The sequence below is a fragment of the Tursiops truncatus genome, chromosome 4, assembly GCF_011762595.2.
Source record: "Tursiops truncatus isolate mTurTru1 chromosome 4, mTurTru1.mat.Y, whole genome shotgun sequence".
NCBI classification, from domain to species: domain Eukaryota; kingdom Metazoa; phylum Chordata; class Mammalia; order Artiodactyla; family Delphinidae; genus Tursiops; species Tursiops truncatus.
The window spans coordinates 46,095,546-46,119,457 of record NC_047037.1 but is presented as its reverse complement, the minus strand read 5'-3'; the positions used below and the strand labels follow the sequence as shown (position 1 = coordinate 46,119,457).

Here is a 23,912-nt window from a genome sequence, read left to right as displayed (position 1 = left end):
GCTACAAAGATGAATAGCATAGAGTTCCTGGCCGCAGAGAGGTTATAGTCAGGTTTTCTGGCAGCACAATGAATTGAATTATAGGCTATGTTTTGGCATAATAACCAGCATATTTTCTTTTTGCAGACGGAGTATTTCTCACCCTCACATTATCCTACAGAGAAGCACCAAGTCTGTGCTGTGCATATTACTGAGAAGAGTGACATAATTGGGTGAAAAAAGCAAAGAAGAAAAAAAGTCTTCCTTCTTTCTGACTTTGCTTCCAAAGATTTAAGCCTAAAGGACATAGTGAGCTCCTATAATGGATAAAATATTTGCTTCAAAGATAAAGATTCTCCTTTTCTTTCAGGGAGGAGAGATGAAAGGGGAAAGGATGAGGGCAGAGAGTTTAATGAGAAAGGGAAGAGAGGGCCAAATCCACTAAAGCCATGTGAACTGAAATATATTTCCAGCAAAGGGCAACTATGGCATTGTTCAGGCATCTGGGAGATGAATGGGAGCTGAATTTTCATCCTCAGACTACCAGGCCTGCAAAACATTCCACACTCTCAAGATAATGCTAACAGTTCCTGCCACTGGTAACTGCATCTGTAGAGAATTTCGCTTCATGGGCAACCAGCACTGTGTCAAGAGGAAACACAGCAGTTGACATCTGTCCCAATCCAGAGACTTAGCTTTTACCCTTCTTATGTGCGTCACATAAACATACCTTTGCTACATCCCAGAGAATGAGAGTGGGCACTGGTACCCAGCAGGGATTTAAGGAACCATAGGAAGTTTTTACACCTACTGTTTAGCAATACTTGGAAAAATCTGGTCAAAATCCTTACTCCCCTGAGTAAGGAGACTAGTAAATATATGCCATTATAGGCATTACAGAGAGAATGATATAAGCATGAGTAGAGTAGAATGGGAAAGAAAAAGAAAGGGTCATCCATGTTTCTGGGACAAGAAAAGGAACCACTTCTTTGAGGAAGTGACACTGGGCCCCAGTCTAGAAAGATGAGTGGGTAGAGGCCCTCCAGGTGGAGAGTGAAGCAAGAAGAGCATAGAATCCAGACCAGTAGAAGAGCCAGAAAGTTGTATGAAATAAAACTCAAAAGAAGGAACATGGAAGTAGGGGTAAATCACATCAAACACATCCGAAAATTCCTAAGAATCTATTGGACATGAAAAGTGTCCTTTAGACTTAGCCATTAAGCACTGGATTTAGCCATAGGAGAGCACTGGTGACTCTTGTCAGAGCAATGTCAGTAGATGGCGAGGTTGGAAGATAGACTGTGCTGTACTGAAGAGTGAATGAGAGGAGACTGAACAGTGCACATGAAGAGCAGTGGTTCTCCAAGTGCATCCCCTGTACCAGCAGCATCAGTATCACCTGGCAACTTGTTACAAATGGAAATTCTCACACATACACACATATTCCCCAGCCAGTAATCTGGGGTTCACAAGCCCTCCAGATGACTCTGATACTTCCTAGGGTTTGAGAACCACTGATTCCTGTGAGGAACTTGAAGTGGTTATTTAATAATAGTGAGGAGGAATTTATACTAAGTCTTTACTTAAGAATATGGGGTGGGAATAAATTAAGAGTTTGGGGTTAGCAGGTACGAGCTACTATATATAGAACAGGTAAACAGCAAGGTCCTACTGTATAGCACAGGGAACTATATTCAATATCCTGTAATAAATCATAATGGAAAAGAATATGAAAAAGAATATATATATATATATATATATACATGTATAACTGAATCACCTTGCTGTACACCAGAAACTAACACAACATTGTAAATCAACTATACTTCAATTAAAAATTTTTTAAAAAGAATATGGGGGGTGAAACTTATATTAAGATCATCCTGATAACCAGTGAAATACTTCTTAATGATTTTTCATAACGGTTAAGGAAGCTCATCCAAAAGATGAGATCAAGATGAGATCAGTAATAGGTACATAAACGCAGGAAATTCCTAAGAACAGATAACTGAGGAGTTAAGGGACCCACCCCAAATCCAGGCAAGGTGACTCAGGGGAATTTCCAGATGGCAGACCTAAAATTTATTTGATTAAAGGTAACTGATGTTTGTCCTTTCTGGAAACAAGGATCTGAGGGTCCATATAAAGCTTTCTAGGCAGAATGGAGGGGCAGGGAGAGTGTGGGATGGTGGGGATTACTGGTAAGGAGATGGAGGAGAGCAGTAGTCCAGATGGTGGGGGTGGAGGAGAAGTGAGTGGTGATGAAGCCAAACTAGCAAGAGCTGAAGCAAGGACAGAACAGCTGAACGGCACTAATCAGTGTTAGGAGGGCCCCTACATTGTGGTCTGAGTCAAGGTCACCAGCCTAGAGCACCTGAGACAACTTAAGTCTACTCTGGGCATCTGGGCTGGCTCTAGCATCATGTTCTGATTGCCCAGGACCCTATAGTTCCTACCTAAATGGCTCCAAGTTTGCCACACTAGTCTGTACTGTCTCTTCCCTGGGTCTCACCTCCCAAAGCCAGGCAGAGGAATGGCCGGTGGGTGGCTGTTTGCTGGTGGAACGGATGAACTTGTGCTTGTGTCAGTTGAGGTGTTCACAACATACATGTGAGATGCTTGGCAGGCCATGGAAAGATCCAGGGATGAAAAGAGATGGGTCAGAGGCTGGCGAGCATAGGCATGGAGGCTGGGAGCCATGAAACTGGCTCCTCCCCACAAGGAAAGTGAAGAATTCTAATCCTAACCTGGCCTTCTAGATTATAACAAAGGTACATTTGTCAAGGTAGGAACATTTGTCAAGGTAGGAAGACAGAACATATTTTGATCAATCATATATTAATTTATTACTCCTAAACATTTACATGGTACGTGGGCCCCGATTAGTACCCCCGTCTCAGCCCCACACGGTTAGGGGTGGGCCTGCTAATACCAGGGATGGTTAGTCATAGATATTCTTGTGATAAGAAATATTTTCTATTATAAATTAGTATATTGGCCTTCTTACTTGTAAAGAAATCCCTAATGGGTCTCTTGATTGTGACCCACTTCCTCAGCATCTAGTCAATTGAGTCCCCTAGTCCTGTGTCCTTGAGAATGAGATCCAAACCACGGGCATCATATAAGACAATGGCACCCATGTGCTTTGCCTAAGTGCTGGCTGACATCTTGAACGACATTGATCTTGTCTATAACTAGGGTAAGAAAGAAGGGCAGAAAAGAGGGATAAACTAAAGGAGAGCTGAAGCCAGATACAAAGAACTCTTCTTCCTAACACATAAAAAAGAAAAATGCCAGCCATTACTCAGCCTCATTTTTAAGGTTTTAGAATTAATGGTGAAAAACAAAAGTTCTGCTGCATCAATCTGGAAAAAGCTGTTATCAAGTACTAAGTGTCCCTTAAATAAAATTATGGAAAATTGGAATAGAAATTCAATATATTGCACTCATATATATATATAGTATTCATATATATTTAGGAGGCATAAAAGGAATGTGTTAGTATCTACCTGAACTCTAAAAATTAAGAATATCCTACTGAAACCATTTCTTTACTGCCTACCAGAGACCACTTAAAGTGACTAAAGCTGACAACATCTGTGGGAACTGTAGTGCTGTTAAGGCCGAGTGCATGTGGAATTGCCCCAGGGCTGAGGCAGGGGGCAGTGGAGATCAGTGACAACTCCTGCCAGCAGAGGCAGATCATCTGCACTGTTCTCCTCTGCAGACTCTCCAAGCTGAGATTGTTTTAAATGGGAATTGTTTATCATAACGGTAGAAAATTTTAATACTTTTCAAAGCCGAAAGGAAGCAGTTAGAACTTGTAACATGTCAGAAGAGTACATTGGTCTCTGGCACACACAGCTTGAAAACACAATTTTTCCATCTGAGCGAAAACTCACAAGGAGTATTTTAGACCACAGCTCAGTTTCTCACAGATAAATATTTGGGCACTAGCGGCTACAGATTGATGGAATACCATCCCTATTTGTCAACTCTAATTTTTAGAAAGATCCCAAATATTAGCTACTCTACCCTGTGCCAATTTCATTTGAGACAGTAAGCAGAGAGTAGAGAAAAAAAAAGTAACAAATAGGAAAGGGGAAAAAAAGTATAGGCAATATAGTAACACTAATAATATCTCACACTTGGATATAAAGATTCTCCATTTAAAGGATCTTTACATAAGTCTGTTATTTGTTTGTTACAACTAGTGCATGAGGTTGATATTACTACATTCATTTTACTGAAATAAAAAAATCTGCACCCAGAGTTAAATGACTTGTCCAAGATCACACAGAACAGCTGTGTGAAGATAGAGGCACAATCAGTGAAATACTTTCCAGGCCTGCAGTCATGAGATTAATGGTGATGATACTTAGCATGGTTTGATGGATTGTTATGGGTTGGGCATTATAACATTTAATCTTGCAAAGCAATGGGATAGGGATAGTCAATGTCTCAATTCCACAGACATGGGGATAGAGGCTAAGTAACTGAGTCACCCAAGCAGCAAAGAGTCAAGAAGCCAGAACTGGCCTGTTCTGCCTGCCTTTATTCATCATTACCGCCCCATGTGCGGTGCAGATAGGTGAAATTCACCTACCTATCTTTGGTTTTCAAACATTATGAAGGAACAAGTCACGGTCATCTTTTTCTTTTCCTTCATGTTAGTATTCTTTCCTGTGCCTCTACCTTTATTCCACACAAGTCAACCTCTAACCCTTTTAAAATAAAAAATAGCTTTCTTGGTGCACTTGGGCCAAACATCAACCTCTTCAACATTCCCGGCTAGAATTTTCAACCATCCATCCATTGCTCTACATTTCCCTCCAAGATCTTTTCTTTATACCCTAAGCAGTTAAATATGGAATCTTTTTAGAAATGCATTTTCCTATTCCGCTCTACATATACTCTGCAGAAAAGTCAGTGTAAGGTAGAGACTGCCGGTCACCTACCAATATCTCTAAGTCTTTCCTTCTTCCATACAAATAGAGAACTGGTTTCGTGACCAGCTAAAAGCTGTATTTCCAAGCATTCTCAAGATAGGGATGGTCATCAGACACAGTTTGGGTGAAGAAAATGTAAGCAGATGCCTGGAGATATCTAGAAGAGCTTTGCTTTGCTGATAAAGACACCACCCTTTCTCCATGTGGCTTTGTTCCTCCTCCACTTGTAATGCTCAGGAAAGGCTAGAGATCAAACATCTGGGATTCATGAGGTGACCAGGCGGATAAAAGTCATAAGCCAAAAATGGAGGAGCAGAAAGAGAGAAAGCATCTAGATTCTGATGTTAATGAGAGCCACTGTAAAAGTCCTGGCTGGCTGATCCTGGTCTATTTTCTATGAGAGAAAAAGAAACCTTCATTTGGATAATCGACTATGATCCCTTTTATGCAGTTGAAAATTATCTGACACAGTGTGTTAATGCTCAGATAATAGTGTAGCCACACCGGTACAACAACAACAAGAACAAATCTAATAGCAACGAAATCAACAGCAATTATGTCAGAAGAGTACACACTGTGGTCTCAGGGGTGTGAGTTTAGACTCCAAAAATGAGAAATCAAAGCAGATTCCTAAGGGTATGTGGGAAAAAGAGACATTTATTTATTTATTTATATTTACTAGGTCTTTCTTGGAGTATAATTGCTTCACAACACTGTGTTAGTTTCTGTTGTACACCAAAGTGAATCAGCCATATGCATACATATGTCCGCATATCCCCTCCCTCTTGAGCCTCCCTTCCACCCTCCCTATCTCACCCCTCTAGGTGGTCACAGAGCACCGAGCTGATCTCCCTGTGCTATGCGGCTGCTTCCCACTAGCTATCTATTTTACATTTGGTAGTGTATATATGTCGATGCTACTCAAAAAGAAACATTTATTGACAGAGATATAATGAATAGAGAAAACAAAGGGACATTACAAGAAAACACAAGTGTTAAAAAATGATGTAAAGTATACAACAAACATGTCTATTTTATTCCTACGTAATTTTCCTATGCATGTTTAAGGCCATAGAGGACTAAAGCAAATATCAATAAGCTAAATTCTCTGGGAAGAACTCTGCTTAAAGGCAAAATTATGAATTTTGGAAATGCTTCCACTGATGCCCTTAATTTCTTTCCTACTTCCCTACTGATTTCTGATAACCTCAGCCCCCTCCAAAACCTCATGACTTCTGATGTATCAATAGTATCTTAAATGTGTGTCCTCTGGCTCGGCCAAGGAAAACACCCAAAACTCATTTGTTCCATTTTTCAAACCTTCGGGACTCTGCACTTTCCTAGGAAGGACATGGATATCCTAAAGCTCCCTAATATATTAATTAGAAAATATGCCCCCATCCTCCACTTGTGTAAAATATCCATGAACACTTAACACGTGACTAATCACAGGAGTTTCAAGGCACCCCAATGAGGCTTCCAGTTCCCATTTTAAGTGACCCTCTGTAGACAGCTGCCTATTCCCATTTGCAGAGCCAGCCCTGTCGCCAAAGGAAGCCATCATGCAGGTGATGATGTGACAAAATAGCATCTATCACTGACCCCTGTCCCATGGGCAAACTCCTTCAGGATACCCCAAAGTTGCCCTTTCCTGAACTTTTCCTTCTGAGCTCTGCATGGGTCTCTGGTGGCCACTGCGTAACTGCAAAACGCTCTTACTTTGGTCTTTTAGCATCTAATCCTAAGCTTAGAAAATCAGAATTTTCTATAATTCAATGCACCATTTTCCTTCACTGACTTTTGCATCGTGTTAGTTATTACACTTGTTTTTGAGTCCCTTAGGATGTATGGATTAAAATGACTATGAGAGGAACTTTCATTTCTATTTAATTGTAAGTTACTGGTCATACAAGTGGCCTAGGTAATTGTTCACATGAGGTATTAAAAAAAAATCCATACTGTATTTTCCCAGACCTAAGCAGATCTGTATGATTTTCTCTTACTTTGATATGCACTTCTTTTTCACACAGACCCTGAACTAAATGACCTTGCCACTCTAGTTTAAAGCTCTAACTGGGAAAAGAGTTTTTTGCTCTTGAGGTTCTTTTGTGACTTTAGCCTTTATTTTTTCAATTGATTAATGGATGAGAATTTTGAACATTCATTTAAAGTCCCTATGATGGATGATTTTAAAAAATCAAATAATTCTAATTCCATATGGTTCTTCTTAATGACTCTTTATAACTGCAGCTATTTTATCCATTGTTCCCACTTCTTTCTCCCTTCCGAGAATGAAATTCAGCATTTGCTAAAGCAAACTACCCGATGAACAATTACACTTAACGTGTATTTTCTCTTTTTCTGTCTCATAGTGTATTGAAGTTATGGATTCAGACAGAATCTCTTTGTAAATGTGGACAGCAGGCTGCACTCTGTCTTTTCGTGCTGTCATATTCCTTTGTTGATATCTCTGTTTTAAGATGAGTTTGCCCCATGCATCACCAATTGTCTTTTGTTTTCACGCTGCAGGGAAGACTGGGCTAATCCATATGTCACTATGAAACTTCAGGCCTCTCTGTTTGACAGGTAGCAAGGCTGACAGCAATCTATTGAAAATGCATTTCAGACTATCACTTATTCAGTCTAATTTACTCTTAATAAAATGACTTTGAAGACAAGGGGTCCACTCTGTGTTGGTTTGCTTCTTTCAGGCAATTGCATTTTGAGAAAGATGCATTGACAGTTTTCACAAATATAAAATGATGAAATTCCTTTAGGAATAAAACAAGATAGCTTCACAATAAGTAGCCTCTTTTAGCCTAAGTGATCCCAAAGCACTCTGGGAACTGTGGACATTCAGATGACTCCCTAGGGTAGGGAAGCATCTAGACATTCCTCCAAGCTTTAGAGCAAGACACATTCTATTCTGTGCAGTGGAAAAACACAGCACCACCCCCCATGCACACACACCTTTGCAAAACAAGGAATATTTATGTACTCTATGTATATATATGTGCATGTTACAATTGCTGGCCAGCCAAATTTGACAAAAGAGTATACATACGAAATATTATAAAAATATATACACAAAACTGAGTTAACATCAAATTATTTCTTAACATGTCTTCCTTTTAAAAATTCACTTCCTGCTGTGCATTTATTCATAGATCATTTCTTTTGCCTCCAAAGAAGAATCAAAATAGTAAATTTTAACATCTATTGTTTCTTTACCCATTTTCCATCCCCTGGCAAAGTCTTTAATCACTCAGTACCCAGATCTCCAAATTTGAAAGCACAAATCCTTATAGATATTTCCTCATATGAAGTTTTGACTAAATTTGGCCAGATAGACATTTGATCACCCAGTAAAAAATGTTAATTTATAAGGGGTGTGGTATTTTTTAAGCCACTGAAATATTACTAACAACAACAAACAACCCTCAAAGTCTCTTAAACTGTCATCAACAACATAATTGTTAATTATGTTGATTGAAGAAAACACTATCCCACAGTTAGAAGATAATACCAAGAAGATATGTTCATTTCATTAACTGTTTTAATCATTTAAATGGTCACTCATACTATTTTTGCTATATTAATGATAGCTAAATGTTGAAACGGAAAAAAATTACAGTTACATTTTAAAACTAGAGAAAATGGTTAATTTTACTCTTCTGTTTAACTAGGATGCTGGATGCATACATTTGTTTTCACTTAATCTTAATTATTACTTTGGGAAGAGGGAGCTATTGTATTTCTATTCTTGACATGATGTTCTGTAACAAGGAAAGCTTTAGCACTAAGAAAAGGACAGTGAAGGAAACACAAGTGAAAATGACAGTGTCCCTGAAAATATTCATGTTCCTCATTTTGTAATGTCCATCATAGTCTTTTATCCAGAATCTAAAGAGCAGAAAATAAAAAATAAAGATTGTTTACTGAGAAAGGTGTTCTCTCTCTCTCTCTCTCTCTCTCTCTCTCTCTCTCTCTCCCCCCCTCTCCTCTCCCTCTCTCTCTCCCTCTCTCTCTCTCCCCCTCTCCCTCTCTGTCTCCTCTCTCTCTCTCTCTCTCTCTCTCTCTCCCTCTCCCTCTCCCCCTCCCCCTCTCCCTCTCCCTCTCTCTCTCCCCCCCCCCTCTCCCCCCTCCCTCTCTCTCTCTCTCTCCTCTCTCTCCCTTTCTCTCTCTCTCCCTCTCTCTTTCTCTCTTTCTCTCTCTCTCTCTCTCTCTCTCTCTCTCGACAAAATCCAAAACCAAATATTCTGGGAGGTTCGAGTGGGAATTTTAATTTCTGTTGAACTGGCACCTGGGGCTCTGCTTTATCATCTCGTAGTAGTGAAACCTTCGGGCTTTCTTGAAGGTGTACTGAGGGCCGAACACTTGGAATATAATGTTTTGGTGCCATCTGGTGGATAGTTTTCAGGTTAGCAGCTTCACTTGAGAATCATGAATTGTTTCCGAGGAAGGACAGAGGGAAGGACCAGAGGAAGGAAGGAAGGAATTATTCATCTCCACTAGTCATATAATGTGGATCCCTCCATAAGACATGCTGGGAACTACTGGGAAGGAGGTGGAGAGGAGGTGGCAAGCAAGACATGGGCAGAGGGGAGCCAGTGATGATAAAACCAAACCAGCAAGAGTGAAGCGAGATAGGAGCAGCTGGACAGCCCTTATCAGCACCAGGAGGGGTCGCACGTCGTATTCTGAGTTGAGGTAACAAGCCTAGAGCACCTGAGCTATCTGAGGTCTACTCTGGGCAGCCAGGCTGGCTCTGGGATCTGCAGGAGGGAGAGGTTGAATCTGAGGGGCTATAGGGCATGTCCAGTGAACAACTGGACAGCAGCCCTTGACTGTCAGTCTGTGATGACCCAGTTTTCATACAGGATAGGAACTGAGCCAGGAATGGGGAAATTAGCGGTAGGGTACTGGTGGGATAAAGTGTAAGTCAAAGCTAAAACTCCATTACCAAAAATCTTTGAGATCTGAAAGGTGATTTAACTCAAAATTCATGGTCTTCCCTGCTACTCTCAACCCAATCCTTAACAAAACAAAACAAAACAAAACTATTGCTAGCCTTCCTTTTTTCAATGATTGCAAACCATCCAGTTTCCAAATCAGAAACATAGAGTCTGCTTAATGCCACCCCTGTTTCTCACCCCTCATATGGAGTCAATCCCAAAGTCCTGTTGATTTCACCCCTTAAACGTCTCTTGAATCCCCCCATCTCCCTTCATCACTGCCACCCCCTGGTTTAAGCAATGCCTCTCTTACCTGGCTGACTGAATAATCTACTTCTTCCAACTACTTCCACTTCTCTCGCTTCCAATCTGTTCCCCACAGGGCAGCTAGGGTTGTATGTTCAAAATGAAATCTGAGCATGGGGCCACCCCTGCTTAAAATGCTTCATTTTAAAAGTCAGAACCCCTTGCCTTTAGGATAAATATCTAGCTCGAACATGTACAGCAAGACTCTGCATGACCAGGCCCCCACCTTTCCAGTCTTGCTCTGTACATTGCCCCACTCCGGTATGCTCAGATTTAGCCACTCAGGCCTTTATAGCCCATTCTTCTTCCTACCACAGGACTTTTGCATATGCTGCTCCTATTGCCTGGGCACTCCTCTCTTCCCACTTCATCTAGTTAACTCTCATTTAGCTTTCAGAACTTGGTTCAAAGTCACTAATTCTCCCCTGGCCTTTCAAATCAAAGCTCCCACTTTAAGCTGTAATAGCTCAAATTTCCATTCATTTAGGTAAAAGTCACACTTGCAATTTTAATCTTAGAAACTATTTAAATATCTATCTCCCTCCCACCTGGAGAATATAATTCCCATGAGGGCAGAGACTGCATATATTTTGGTTCACCATTATATATCCTGGGACTAACACAGTCCCTGGATTAATAACAACTTGATAAAAAAAAAAAGAGAGAAAGAAGGGAGGGAGGAAGGGAAGAAGAAGAAAGGAATGGCAGGAAATTATTAGAAGTATTATATAGTGAAAAACAGTAAGTTTTTCAAAGATTGATGTACAAAATTAAAATTTTTCTTATGCAGTCCATCCTGAACCTTCTTTATGATCCAACGTGTATTATGAATGCCACCTATAACCCCTAACAACTAAGGGCCCTGCATAATGCAGTAGTTAGGCATGGTCCTGCCCAGGTCAGACAGCCAGATCTAATCCCATGTCCTGCCCTCTCCAGCTGGAAGAACTCAGGCCACTACCCTCACCTCTCTAAGGCTCAATGTCCTTATGCATAACAGAGGGATACTCACAGTACTTGCCTCACAAACTTGAGAAGAATAAATGAAGTAGTCCAAATGAAGCACGCAGGAAATCCTCAGTCAATACTAGCTTTAACTTTTACCTGTAATCAACCTCTGCTGTAACACACTGTCACTCATGAGTATTAGCTCCAGACACATTTCTTTTGCCTCTGGTTTCCCACTCCTTCCCCTTCCCACCATCTGGGCCTATCATGGTAAAACCCTCTTCAAATTCCAAGGCTTAATTCAAATGCTGCCTCCTTTCAGGAAGCCTTCAATGCCCCTTTCATAAAAATCCACATATATTTAGTTAATGAATCCTATGTTGGCCCATTCATACTTTGTAAACTCATGTATGGTACTTACAATAGGTACATGGGAAAAGCATCAAATTGTCAAATTTTCATTTAAAGAAACATTCTTAAAATGTATCTATAAAAACAATGTATCTATAGTATAAGGTGCCTAATTTGGAACTAGATAAATATGTCTTTTCATACAATCCTCTCAAACCTGTTATTTCCAACTGTGGTAATAATAATGACATTTTTAAAAACACTTACCATGTGCCAGCATGGAGCTGTTTTAAAACCTATCCCAGAGGACTGTCTGGGGAAGTAACAGGACAGAAGGCAATAGAGTCTGCTCTGTGGACCTCCAGAAGAAAAAAGAAAAAGAAAAGAAAACGGGGACTGAGGGAGTGAGGGAGAAAGTGGCAACTGGAAGACAAGGTACGGCTTGTACTGGTAAGTTCTCATGGGGGCACCGAAGGATATATAAAATGGCCAAGGAGTCATCCATACTTAACTGCCAGGCCCAGTGTGCACAATGCCATCTTACAGCAGTAGCAAACAAGGGAGAGCTTTCCTTCCCTCCTTTCCCATCTTTCAGATGAAAGCGAGGAGAAGATTGAACTATAAATCAAATTTGGAGTTTTTACTGGTATGTGGGATCAGACCATATTCAGAATTAAGATTATGTTTGCAACCTTGAAATCTGAAAAAGGTCTTAATATCTAAAATGAAGTCGAAAATTCATCCATCAGCCTGTGTTTTCAACCAGCAGCAGAAGAAGGACTTCTCTTCTAAATAAATTTTAAAAGGATAGTAGGAAGTTAAAATAAGGATGATTTCTAATTGTATCTCATGAATCTTGCTTGTTCATCATACCAGATATACACATATTATTTACTTTAATTCTCATAATACTGAAGTAGGCTTAGTATTATTAAGTACCATTCCCTGTTTTTTTGTGTTTTTTTTTTGCGGTACGCGGGCCTCTCACTGCTGTGGCCTCTCCCGTTGCGGAGCACAGGCTCCGGACGCGCAGGCTCAGCGGCCATGGCTCACGGGCCCAGCCGCTCCGCGGCATGTGGGATCTTCCCGGACCGGGGCACGAACCCGTGTTCCCTGCATCGGCAGGTGGACTCTCAACCACTGCGCCACCAGGGAAGCCCCCATTCCCATTTTAAACATGAAGAAACTGATGCATTGAGAGTTTACATGTTTCCTCAAGACTCACAGCAAATAAATGTGTGATTCACGGTCTGAACTCAGTAATTGAAACCAGGTTATGTTAAACCACTCTGCTATAGGCACCTCGATAAAATACTATCTTATGCAAGGAATTAAGCATTTTAAGTTTATTTTTTATATCCATAGTTCCTTGTCTTCCCTTAAAACGGGATTCTACACCAAAGTTCATCTTATTGGCTGACTGAAATTTTTGGAGGCTTCCCTGGAAATCTCAGTGCCTGGGATCCCACCTCCCTAGGGCACCATGAAGTCATCTCTCTCCTCTCCATCAACCAGAGGCTGCTATGAGGCTGTGGGTAAAGATCTCTATTTCTATAGAGCGCACAAAATTATCTTCCTTTCTGAACCCAGGAAAATCCCTTTTTTTGTCTCGGCGAACCTATCTCTTCATCTAGTTCTCTTCTCCCAAGTAGGCTGGGGCCGGTAGTTCTTTGTACCAAAAGTTGGATTTCCTTTAGAAATTTGGACGTCTGGCTTCTCTGGGCTCACAAAACGAAACAAATCTGGGGCAGCGCAGCAGATGCCTTCTTTATGCAAACCACATGCCCTCCACTCACCACAGAGCCATCCAGCTCACTCCTCCCATCACTTTATCTGCCAGACCCTTCTAAGTGTTTGGATTTGTTCATCTTGGCTTAGACTTTTGGAAACAAAATCCAGGAAGGTTTGCTGTGACTTCTTTGGGGAGTGTCACAATCCTCCTTGGAAGGGATGAAGCAGAATAAACGACCTGACTTTCTGGATGACAGGGAGAAAAGATTCAGGGCAAGAGAGGGGGGAAAAAAGTCTCAACATTTCTTCTACCTGCTACTTCTCCCTAGTAAAGGAAATGTACTTTCCTTCTTGTACTGCTGTGTTTCCTTTATGAAATGCACACCTGCACCCAGTGAAACGCAATGGCTATATTCAGCGTTGGGCAGCATAAAAAGCAGGTCTTCAGTAAATGTTTCCTGAATCAAGTGCCCCAGTAGATTAGTACAAAAGTATTTAAGATCGGCATCCATGCCTAAACACAGACAAGAATTTGTTCGATAAATGTTCTCTGTATCCAGACTCCCACAGTGCTAACAAGTTTGCCAACTCCCATCCTTTGCAGTTGCCAGGTATACAAATGAGAAAGACAGATTTGATCTGTGGGTAAATAATTAGTTCTCTGGGCCCTAGAACATTATTAATGTGTCATCTATACAGATCAAATCCACACAAAGTAACAAAGGATTCGGAGGAGTTTTGTGGGTAAATTCAGTAACCTGGCATTTCCTCTGGGTAAAGATGCTCCTGACTTGTCAATAAAATAAGGGCTTGCGGGCTGCCCAGTGGTCCCGGGCTCGCCTGGCTGAGGGGCGTGAGAAGGCTGGGAGGCGAACTCGACGAGAAGCCCCACGCCCCAGTGAAAATCAACTCGGCTACAGCAAGCCGGGAGCTGGCTCTCTGTGAGGATGGAAGGGCCCGAGCTGCTACTCGACTCCAACATCCGCCTCTGGGTGGTCCTGCCCATCGTTATCATCACCTTCTTCGTGGGCATGATTCACCACTACGTGTCCATCCTGCTGCAGAGCGACAAGAAGCTCACCCAGGAACAAGTCTCCGACAGTCAAGCCCTCATTCGAAGCAGAGGCCTCAGGGAAAATGGAAAATACATTCCCAAACAGTCTCTCCTGGCACAAACACATTACTTCAACAACCCAGAGGATGGATTTTTCCAAAAAAACTAAAAGGAAGGATGTGCCTCCTTCTCCTGTGAATGACCCCCCTCCCCGCTATGCTCATAGACATGATGAAAGGCAAAGCCACATGTGTCCTCCCTATGATTCTTATTGGTGGATGGCTCAACATGACGTTTTCAGGCTTTGTCACAACCAAGGTCCCGTTTCCACTGACCCTGCCTTTTAAGCCCATGCTACAGCAAGGAATTAAACTACTCACATTAGATGCCTCCTGGGTGAGTTCTGAATCCTGGTATTTCCTCAATGTCTTTGGGCTTCGGGGCATTTACTCTCTGATTTGGGGCCAAGATAATGTTGCTGACCAATCGCGGATGATGCAGGAACAGATGACTGGAGCAGCCATGGCCATGCCCGCAGACACCAACAAAGCTTTTAAGACGGTGGGAAGCTTTGGAGCCGACCGACCACCAGTGGGCACTAGATGGCGTCAAAGAGGAGCTCGTGGCTGAAGACCTCCACTTTGAAGGCATGTTCAAAAAGGAATTACAGACCTCTATTTTTTGAAGACCAAGCAGGGTTTAGCTGTGTCAGGAACTCAGAGTAGCGCTTAACCTTGTAACTTTTGTTTTGAGCTGGAGCCTCTCGGAATAAAAAGGGGGATGCGCGAGCTGGCGGGTGTGCAGCAAGGATTGTTCTTGTCTGAGCCGGCTTCCCCTTTATGTTTGAAACCAGAGGAAACATGAGGAGTGTGTGCTGGGTGACTTGCCCAGAAACAGCTATTTTTGAAATACTTTAAATTTCCCTTCTGGTGACTCGAGTAATAAAAGTAAGACAGAGGGGGGAAACTCAAGCTAGTGATAATGTATAAAACTCAGCAAAAATTCAGAAATTTCATAAAAAGTGTTGTCAATTAAACCTAATTATTATGTACCGTCATTCTGACTTCTAAACCATAGTAAACTCCTGTTTTTTTGGGATCCAGAAAGAAAAAGAAAGGCTCTGGTCTTCGGTTACATTTCCCACGTAATTCAATGTATGCATATATGACCCAAGAAAGAGAAAATGATAGAAAGGAAATGCCGAAAACAACGAGCGCTCTATAATATGAAGAAGTTTCAGAGGATCCATTGCCCTCACAGTTAATTATAGGCTGCCTCTCCAAGAATCCTCTCTAATGCTGGCTTTTGCTACCAGTCTAGCTCAGCTGAGCAATACACTGCCAGCTCTCCAAACCACCTTCCTTCTTCCTTTTTTACTTTTTTCCACAGGACAAAAATACTTCAAGGATTAAATCATATGTGGCCTTTAAGAACAAATACTAGACCCATTATGTTTTCAGATCTCACTTGCTGTTTGGAAGCCCAGATTTTTACCATAGTAGTTGTACTGGCTTATCATCCGGGTTTGGTAAATACAGTAGTAGGTAATGATAATAACTGGCATTCATTGATTATCTATCAAGTGCTAAATATTTTGCACGTGTTTTAAATATTATATCACCAAGTCTCACAACAACTCCTGGGATCAAATCTCAAAAAGGCAAAGTGACTTGTTCCAAGTCTCACAGTAATTGAACTATGAGTTAAAAGCAACTCCTCTGCTTTTACCTCATGGTCCAATCCACATAGTATCCCTGAACCCAAGGCCTCCACGGGAGTCTTTAAAACACTCTACGGAGGCACAGAGAAGAGTTCCGGCATTATGGCTTTTGATTAAGGGATAGGAAGAAGATACTTTGTTCCTATACTTGCTTGAAGGAAGAAATGAAATCTGAAATGCAAGATCCGTAGGATTCATGGCAAAAAAGCAGTTTGAGTCAGGGAAGGCAACCCAATTACCTCTGATGTTAGCCTGAAGCCACGCCCTTGACTGAGGCTGGAAGTACACATAAGGTGCTTTCGTCTAATCATTTTAAAGTACTTAATTAGCATCGCCTAATTACACATTTTAGCATACATGACCCGTCTTTCATTTTATCTTAACTCAGAAACAAGAATTACTGAGGTCAGGGCTTCCCTGGTGGCGCAGTGGTTGAGAGTCCGCCTGCCGATGCAGGGGACATGGGTTCGTGCCCTGGTCCGGGAGGATCCCACATGCCGTGGAGCGGCTGGGCCCATGAGCCATGGCCGCTGAGCCTGCGCGTTCTGTGCTCTGCAACAGGAGAGGCCACAGCAGTGAGAGGCCCACGTACCGCAAAAAAAAAAAAAAAAAAAAAAAAAAAAAAAAAAAAAATTACTGAGGTCTTCTGAGAACAGAAAAGAAAAAGAAAAGAAAATGAGATCCAAATTTTTTAAAATAACAGTTACAAAATGTCTTACTCAGAAAAGAGAGATTTATCATTATGTATGTGTAGGGATACTTTAAGCCTCAGAATAGGGAGAAAAGTGTCTAGGTTGAGATTCAAATGCAGGTTCTCTAAGTATTTCAAAGTTTGGACTGTGGTCTCTGGAGATACATGGCAGGTAGGTTGTTCTTTCACATGCAAATCTAGGTTAGGCCATCAGATTTCCTGAATTGAGATTGAAAGGAGAATGAAGCTGGGGAAAAATGGGAAACTTTGGGCCAGATAAACAGTTGTTTCTCCTCAGACTAGAAAAAAAGTAATAGAAAAGAATTTCTCGAAATGGGCATCTCTTACCACTTGTATCAGGTCACCTGGGAGTGCTTATTAAAAATACAGCTGCCTAAATACTAACAGGCACAAAAGGGGAAATCGACAGTAACACATTCATAGTAGGGGACTTTAACACCCCACTTTCACCCATGGACAGATCATCCAAAATGTAAATAAATAAGGAAACACAAGCTTTAAATGATACATTAAACAAGATGGACTTAATTGATATTTATAGGACACTCCATCCAAAAACAACAGAATACACATTTTTCTCAAGTGCTCATGGAACATTCTCCAGGACAGATCATATCTTGGGTCACAAATCAAGCCTTGGTAAATTTAAGAAAATTGAAATTGTATCAAGTATCTTTTCTGACCACAACGCCATGAGACTAGATATCAATTACAGGAAAAGATCTGTAAAAAATACAAACACATGGAGGCTAAACAATACACTACTTAATAACGAAGTGATCACTGAAGAAATCAAAGAGGAAATAAAAAAATACCTAGAAACAAATGACAATGGAGACACGACGACCCAAAACCTATGGGATGCAGCAAAAGCAGTTCTAAGAGGGAAGTTTATAGCAATACAAGCACACCTTAAGAAGCAGGAAGCATCTCGAATAAACAACCTAACCTTGCACCTAAAGCAATTAGAGAAAGAAGAACAAAAAAACCCCAAAGTTAGCAGAAGGAAAGAAATCATAAACATCAGATCAGAAATAAATGAAAAAGAAATGAAGGAAACAATAGCAAAGATCAATAAAACTAAAAGCTGGTTCTTTGAGAAGATAAAAAAATAGATAAACCATTAGCCAGACTCATCAAGAAAAAAAGGGAGAAGATTCAAATCAATAGAATTAGAAATGAAAAAGGAAAAGTAACAACTGACACTGCAAAACTAAAACAGATCATGAGAGATTACTACAAGCAACTCTATGCCAATAAAATGGACAACCTGGAAGAAATGGACAAATTCTTAGAAAAGCACAAACTTCCAAGATTGAATCAGGAAGAAATAGAAAATATGAACAGACCAATCACAAGCACTGAAATTGAAACTGTGATTAAAAATCTTCCAACAAACAAAAGCCCAGGACCAGATGGCTTCACAGGCAAATTCTATCAAACATTTACAGAAGAGCTAACACCTATCCTTCTCAAACTCTTCCAAAATATAGCAGAGGGAGGAACACTCCCAAACTCAGTCTACAAGGCCACCATCACCCTGATACCAACACCAGACAAAGATGTCACAAAGAAAGTAAACTACAGGTCAATATCACTGATGAACATAGATGCAAAAATCCTCAACAAAATACTAGCAAACAGAATCCAACAGCACATTAAAAGGATCATACATCATGATCAAGTGGGGTTCATTCCGGGAATGCAAGGATTCATCATATACGCAAATCTATCAATGTGATAAACCATATTAACAAATTGAAGGAGAAAAACCATATGATCATCTCAATAGATGCAGAGAAAGCTTTTGACAAAATTCAACACCAATTTATGATAAAAACCCTGCAGAAAGTAGGCATAGAGGGAACTTTCCTCAACATAATAAAGGCCATATATGACATGCCCACAGCCAACATCATCCTCAATGGTGAAAAACTGAAACCATATCCACTAAGATCAGCAACGAGACAAGGTTGCTCACTCTCACCACTCTTATTCAACATAGTTTTGGAAGTTTTAGCCACAGCAATCAGAGAAGAAAAGGAAATAAAAGGAATCCAAATCGCAAAAGAAGAAGTAAAGCTGTCACTGTCTGCAGATGACATGATACTATACATAGAGAATCCTAAAGATGGTACCAGAAAACTACTAGAGATAATCAATGAATTTGGTAAAGTTGCAGGATACAAAATTAATGCACAGAATTCTCTTGCATTCCTATACACTAATAATGAAGAATCTGAAAGAGAAATTAAGGAAACACTCCCGTTTACCATGGCAACAAAAAGAATAAAATACCTAGGAATAAACCTACCTAAGGAGACAAAAGACCTGTATGCAGAAAATTATAAGACACGGATGAAAGAAATTAAAGATGATACAAATAGATGGAGCGATATACCATGTTCTTGGATGGGAAGGATCAACATTGTGAAAATGACTCTACTACCCAAAGCAATCTATAGATTCAATGCAATCCCTATCAAACTACCACTGGCATTTTTCACAGAACTAGAACAAAAAATTTCACAATTTGTATGGAAACACAAAAGACCCCGAATAGTCAAAGCAATCTTGAGAAAGAAAAATGGAGCTGGAGGAATCAGGCTCCCTGACTTCAGACTATCCTACAAAGCTACAGTAATCAAGACAGTATGGTAGTGGCACAAAAACAGAAATATAGATGAATGGAACAGGGTAGAAAGCCCAGAGATAAACCCACACACATATGGTCACCTTATCTTTGATAAAGGAGGCAAGAATATACATTGGGAAAAGACAACCTCTTCAATAAGTGGTGCTGGGAAAACTGGACAGGTACATGTAAAAGTATGAGATTAGATCACTCGCTAATACCATACACAAAAATAAGCTCAAAATGGATTAAAAACCTAAATGTAAGGCCAGAAACTATCAAACTCTTAGAGGAAAACATAGGCAGAACACCCTATGACATAAATCACAGCAAGATCCTTTCTGACCCACCTCCTAGAGTAATGGAAATAAAAACAAAAATAAACAAATGGGACCTAATGAAACTTCAAAGCTTTTGCACAGCAAAGGAAACCATAAAAGACAACCCTCAGAATGGGAGAAAATATTTTCAAATGAAGCAACTGACAAAGGATTAATCTCCAAAATTTACAAGCAGCTCATGCAGCTCAATAACAAAAAAACAAACAACCCAATCCAAAAATGGGCAGAAGACCTAAACAGACATTTCTCCAAAGAAGATATACAGACTGCCAACAAACACATGAAAGAATGCTCAACATCATTAATCATTAGAGAAATGCAAATCAAAACTACAATGAGATATCATCTCACACCAGTCAGAATGGCCATCATCAAAAAATCTAGAAACAATAAATGCTGGAGAGGGTGTGGAGAAAAGGGAACACTCTTGCACTGCTGGTGGGAATGTGAATTGGTTCAGCCACTATGGAGAACAGTATGGAGGTTCCTTAAAAAACTACAAATAGAACTACCATATGACCCAGCAATCCCACTACTGGGCATATACCCTGAGAAAACCATACTTCAAAAAGAGTCATGTACCAAAATGTTCATTGCAGCTCTATTTACAATAGCCCGGAGATGGAAACAACCTAAGTGCCCATCATCGGATGAGTGGATAAAGAAGATGTGGCTCATATATACAATGGAATATTACTCAGCCATAAAAAGAAACGAAATTGAGCTATTTGTAATGAGGTGGATAGACCTAGAGTCTGTCATACAGAGTGAAGTCAGTCAGAAAGAGAAAGACAAATATCGTATGCTAACATATATATATGGAATTTAAGGAAAAAAATGTCATGAAGAACCTAAGGGTAAGACAGGAATAAAGACACAGACCTACTGGAGAACGGACTTGAGGATATAGGGAGGGGGAAGGGTGAGTTGTGACAAAGTGAGAGAGAGGCATGGACATATATACACTAACAAACGTAAGGTAGATAGCTAGTGGGAAGCAGCCTCATAGCACAGGGAGATCAGCTCGGTGCTTTGTGACCACCTAGAGGGGTGGGATAGGGAGGGTGGGAGGGAGGGAGGCGCAAGAGGGAAGAGATACAGGAACATATGTATATGTATAGCTGATTCACTTTGTTATAAAGCAGAAACTAACACACCATTGTAAAGCAATTATACCCCAATAAAAATGTTAAAAAAAAAAATACAGCTGCCTAAGCTCCATCTTCAATGTTCTATATCCGGATCTCTGGGGGAGGGGCCTATGAAACAAAATTCTTAACCAGAACCTCCCTAGTGATTCTAATGCACAGTAAATTCTGAGAATCTCTGGTATAGAGAATATTTAGAACATTTATTGACTAGAATGGCTTGTCTCAAACCATATTTTGATAAATGGCAAAAATTAGTGTTGGTGATAACTCATGTTAAAATCAATTTTTGAAATATACATATCAGAAAAACACTGAACAGTTATTTGTCATCATTACATGATTGTCATTACATGACAATCTCCCCCATAAGGAACAGTGTGCAACATAAGAGAACACAAGGAAAGCTCATGAACAAAATCATGTGCGCGTAGATATGAAGAGTTGGATGTGCCGAGTTTTGATTAGACACAATTTGCTAACTACCCATTGCATTCTATCCATCCGTTTTTATTTGATTATGTTTGGTTATGCATTTGAATGAACCAGTCCCAATCCTAGCGCTAAGGCCAAAAATAATGGTCAGTATCTGTAGAGCAATTCTCATTCTCATGTAAATCTCATGCTTCACACCCATGAGATTACGTAATTTCCACAACCCGCGGAGGTGGATTTCATCATTAGCCCCATTTTACAGATGAAGAAGCTAGGAATTAGACAAGTTAAATAATTTGGACATGCTCACGCAGCCTAAGGAACTGTAGAGCTTGCACTCAAATCCAGTTCTGCCGACTCTAGCCTTAAGATGAACTTCCTCCTAAAAATAATTTCTCCCTCCTCTCTACCCCATTTCTCACTCTGAGCCATATATCACTGTGGAAATTCCACCAACCAGAATTCTTTTCTGGGGGGAATGGTATTGCTAATCAAACACCAGAATTCTTCCTTCTCATTAAAACACTGATTGGCCAGGGATGCTAGCTGTCGGTCCTTCATACCTTACTGTGCGTGAGTCATCAGCGGGTCCTGCACCACTTGCTGAACTAGATGAAAGGGAAGTGCACTGAGGGGCAGAGGATGGAGGCGTGGTCACGGGGGCACTGCCTTGCTCAGGGAGGGGTGGCAGAATAAAACCCTCTTACTCCTGAGGAAAGTTTGCAGGTCCTGACTGCTTGGGGTCCAGGGAAACGAGGTGAGAATCTGTAAATGTGCCTCCTGTGATTTGCCTAGGTCCTATTTGCGTGAAAGTAATGTTCTACTTTCAAACAATGTTTAAAGGACTTGGGCTTGAGACCTAGCTCTGCCATATTGCAAGTTGGTAAAGTTGGGCAAATCTGTCCCTATTGTTGGAACCCTCACTTGGGAGTCATGTTTTTTAAGGTCTGGGCCTGTTTTTAACAGTCTTAGGGGAGCACATGGCCCCATAATATGTAAGATACCATGGGAGTAGGCTAGCCTTATCTTAAGCCTGACTCATTTTTATGGAAACTTTCACTAAGATTTTATTGATGAGAACCCAACCTACTTTTTCAAGATTGTCCCTCATAGCTACCTAATCTTATCTCTCCTGTGTCTCTGCCAGTTGCCACATCCTATATTCCAAAATGAACAGTAGTAAGTAGAAGCTTCTGACATTTGCCTTTTCAAAACCTCATCTTTCTAACCTCCACAGCATATAATGTTATCAAAAACAAAACAAAATTTTAAAAAATACATAGCCTAAAACCAATCTCAGCTTTTTTCAAATTATTTAGTTTTTATATAAGACACAGGAAATGTGGTTCCCTTCAAGGGCCATAAAAGGATATAGCTAAGGAAAATACAGAATATAGTACTAGTAGTCTAAAGAATTAGTGGAGAATATAGAAGATCTCAAGTTTTAGGGTCAGATGGCCTGGGTTGAACCCTGTTTAACCATTTACTAGATGTACACTTGGGTAAATTACTACCTCCACACTTCAGTTTCCATGTCTGTATTATATACCCACTTAGGGTACTATGATGATTAAATGTGCTAATTAAACGTTTTTTAATAAAGCTTACAAGTAAGCTTTATACTAGTAAGAACTCAATAGAGTAAGAACTAAAGTAAGAACTCAGTAGGTGGTGGCTAATACTATTAAGAGATATAAGCAAAGGACAAACAGCAATATTTCTTTCTCTTATCCGTCCCAGAGTTACATATCTTTACCCACTTACCAGGAAGAATTATAGAATACTCATAATAGTCTCCTTTCTCTACATGTCTTCTTATGAGACCGTGGGTAATCAAATGATCCATTTCAAAAAAAATGAGACAATAGGAATAAAATTATCCTAGCAAGCTCATCTAATCTTTCTCAATTTCCTTTTCCATAAAAAGGAGCAGGAACACCTACCAGTGTTTTATAGATAAACTTAGTTCACATATGCAAAAATGCTTCATAAATTACACGATACAGTATAAGTTATTTATTATTTGGGATAGAAGTGGCTGAAGATATAGGACATGGTTTTTTGTTTGTTTGTTTGTTTTTTGCGGTACGCGGGCCTCTCACTGCTGTGGCTTCTCCCGTTGCGGAGCACAGGCTCCGGACGCGCAGGTTCAGCGGCCATGGCTTATGGGCCCAGCCACTCCGCGGCATGTGGGATCTTCCCGGACCGGGGCACGAACCCATGTCCCCTGCATCGGCAGGTGGACTCTCAACCACTGCGCCACCAGGGAAGCCCATAGGACGTGGTTTCAAATATGAGAACAAAGCACACTGAATAACTGCCTCATCACAAAGTGGCATTTTCTGTATAATTTTATCCTTATTAATAACTCAAGGCTAACCTACATCACCTTTTTTAAAAAAACTTACCAATGGCAATGATAAATTATGAGATTAAAAATATATTAACCACTGGGAAAGAAGAATTATCACCACAGGGTCTCATTTCTTTATAATATAGTTTCCCAGGTATGTTTGATGAAGAGAAAATCAGTCACCTGCCAGCACCTATATCAGCATTCTGGAATAGACCTTTGACCAACATCCTTCCCCCAAGAGACAACAGCTCCTGAATTACATTCCACAATTAGTACTTAAAGATAACATGGA

The 23,912-nt window shown here is 40.5% G+C and overlaps 1 protein-coding gene and 1 pseudogene across 1 annotated transcript in view; one reads left to right on the top strand and one right to left on the bottom strand.

Annotated features, from left to right (window-relative positions):
• The window catches only part of LOC117312133 (uncharacterized), a 125,736-nt gene that overhangs the window by 21,657 nt on the left and 80,167 nt on the right, over positions 1-23,912 (bottom strand). The gene's annotated exons all lie outside the window — the stretch shown is intronic.
• Positions 14,167-14,958, top strand: LOC101322476 (ER membrane protein complex subunit 3 pseudogene; annotated as a pseudogene).